Below are 3327 nucleotides of genomic sequence, written 5' to 3' on the forward strand. Positions count from 1 at the left end.
GATGTTTGGACTGATGAAATCTGGGCTGAGAACAGAGACTCTTGCGCTGCCACCAGATACCAGACCACATCAGCATTGCCTGTGGAGGTGGTCCATCTCTCTTTCGAGGCAGAGCTGGGCATGGCCTTCAAAGGACAATTCAGACCTATCCATTGACCATTAACAGACAGGCTCCAGGCTGTGACGGCTGAGGATCTAACTCTGTCTCTGTCCTATTTCTATCTCTCTGAAATTTGTTGCAAAACTTATTTGGAAAGCCTGCCCACCACTTGCCCATCTCTCTTCTGTTTCCATTCTGCTGAGAAGAATATCTGCAATTCTGAAAGTGCACTTATTTCATGCTGCTGTACTACAGTAATTGCTTCAAACTGAAAATATATTTAGTGGTTCTGCTATATTTGTTTTATAGACTGGATAAAACAGGATAGCATGGCAGGATATATAACTGTGAATCTTGTAGCACTCGAAAAGCAGTCTATTTCTTATGTACAATTTTTAGGTTTCTTTTCATGTGTTTGATAACTGAAATAAGTAAAGTATGGCCTAATTTCCTACCACTGCACTTTTGATACCTGAGCAGCTTCCTCTGTGTGTAGATCGTAACTAAAATGGCTAAAAGAACAGAAGCCGGCCCATCTACTCCTGCATTATCTTCCAAAGGAGCTTGGGATTCATGGGGAAGCTGCTTCTCTGTGGAGCTAATTTGGGATGTGCTAAGCACCCAGAAGGTGTTAAGTACCTGCTGAGCAGGTGACTTCAGTGGGCACAGACATTTCTTGGCCCTTCTGTGGAAATGAACCCGCAGTGGTGCTGGCTGAACTACCTAAATTCGATACACTGCTCAAGGGATCCCGAGCCCAACAGCAGGAAGTGCTTTAAAAACCTGTTAAAACCACTGATAATGCAGTCAGTTGGAGTCACAGTTATTAGTCAAACATATTGGAAGCTCTGACTCAAAGGAAGCTAATGAAGCCAGATGGCTTGCTGGCACATTTCTGCCTGGGCACTGTGCTCTGAACTCCTGTGCTGGAGAGTGAATCCCTCAGCCTCTTGTCTCGCCTCCGTGTAGTGCGAGTCAGAGTCTGAGCTCCAGCAAGCAAAGATATCAATAAGTGCTAAGGAGCATCAGACAAAAATCAAGTCTGTCTTGACACTAGGTGTAAACTTGTTTTGTTTTGTTTCCCTTGAGCCAGATAACTGCTGCTGACAGAGCAGTGTTGGTTTTGATCTTAGAAGTGGGTGGTTGTCTTGAGAAGGTGCTGCAGAACAGCACAGCTTTGTCCTCTTTGAGCAGGGGAGCAGCAGACACTGTGTTTTCCTTGCAGCAGCAGCACAGACCTGTCAGAATGAGCGTTGTCTTAGCATGCTTGAGATCTGATAGGAAAAACATTTTCTTTCCAGTCCATAATATCATTTGAGAAATATGGTGATATCTTTGGGTGGGAAAATGACAGATTTCTTGTCGTCATACACTTGTGTGAAGTTCATGTGCTGGCCAAGTTTATCTCCGTGGGCCTTTCTAACTTCTCCTGTAGAAATTTGGATTTTCAGTCCCTTTGGGATGGCAGAGCACTGCCATGCTTTGTTTTGGGCAGGCCGGCTTTTGCTGCTCAGCACATTGTAAAGCTTTTCTTAAAGGGTAATTCTGAGTGTCCAAAACTGCTCCTGAGTAGTTTTTTATTTTTGTTTTGTTTTTGTTTGTTTTTGTTTGTAACCTCATTTCTTCCAGTTTTCTGGAGGCTAGCTGCCTGGCAAGATTGCCTTTTCCAGCACTAATTTATCACAAGCTCTTTCATGTTTTCTTCTGCTTTCTATTATGGAGTTTTGGAGTTCTCTTTTTAGGGGAAAAAAACCCAAACTTGTTTCATTTTGTGTGATGAGCAGCCCTCATATCTCTGTAATCATTTGACCACTTTCGCTGCATGAAGTGATGGATGCTGTTAAACACAAACAGTGCATCCCTATTGCTCCTTGTCAGGAAACATAATTGCATTGTCTCTTCCTTTGTGTTGATACCCATGACTTTCAGACCCAAAGTGAAGCTTCACTTAAATCTCTTCTAAGCTCTGAAGTTTATAACTGGCCAATTCACCTATCCCAGCATTTCCTCTAACTTTCTTATTGCTCCTTGTACCATGTGATCCATCTGGACTGGAGATGCTTTTCTGCCTAGAGACCAGTTTCGTTGTAATGTAACAGAACATGGAGCCGCTCTTTAGACTTATCTTAGGATATTTGGAAATGCAGGTTTGGAAGACAAAGAGATCAGAATAAGCATCATTTTAAAGTAGAACCTCTGACTCGAACTAAAAGCCTGTTGTTTTCTTCATGTGTAATTGAAAATAATCTAGATTCTCCTAAGTATTTAAAGATGCTAATGGGCTTAAGTGAATCTCAATGCAAGGGAAGTCAACATAAAGCATTTCGTGCTTCATCTCTACATCCAGTTTGGTAATGTTACTTGCCATGTTAGATTGTGACAGGTTCGTATTTATGGCTTACAGTTTTGTTAGGACTGCACCTGTATTGCATCTCCTCTGTTATGTGGAAAGACTTGCAGTTTTCCACAGGAGAAACTTCTTCATGTAAAAGCCTGAAAATCATTGACCTAATGGACCTTGAACTGTATCACTATGATAAATAATACAGGGCAACATGCTCATGCTAATTCTGGCAGCTGACTCCATTTTAGCTTTCTTAGAGCATATCTACACACCCTGGCCAGACTGTACTGCACCTGCTTCATCCATATGCTGAACTGCTTGGCTGCAAGAAAATTCTTGGCTGAAAGTCAAGTGTCTGCACTAGGCTTGGTGCTGTGCTAAGCCTCCTGTCCTGAGGACAGTTACATAAATTAACAGAACTCTCCTCTCCCAATAATCTTGCACATTCACCTATTCCTGAGAGATGGGGCTTATTTGCTCAGTGCTGTTAACTCACTATCATGTCTCTAGACCAGCGTTGATGTGCAGATGATGTGGAGCTCGGGCAGGTCGGAGGCATACTGGTGCACAGCTGACTGCAAAGACATTTCCTAAACATCTTTCTTCAGTCATCTCCCATGTATAGAATCAACTTCATAAGCCCTGACTGACAAATGTAGAGTAACTTTATTATTAAGTACACATAAAGTACAACATACATAAATGGTTGGCTCTAAATGGGGATAAGCTCCACCTCAGGACTGTACTAATATGGCAGTGGTGCTCTTGGGCCACAGCTGGCTTGTATCCAGGTAGCCAGGAGTGTTGGTGGAGTAAATTTCTGACTGTTTCTACCTGCACTTGCAGATATACTGCTAGGGACTAGGTTCCTAAAAGTTAGATA

The sequence above is a fragment of the Apteryx mantelli genome, chromosome Z, assembly GCF_036417845.1.
Source record: "Apteryx mantelli isolate bAptMan1 chromosome Z, bAptMan1.hap1, whole genome shotgun sequence".
NCBI lineage: Eukaryota > Metazoa > Chordata > Aves > Apterygiformes > Apterygidae > Apteryx > Apteryx mantelli.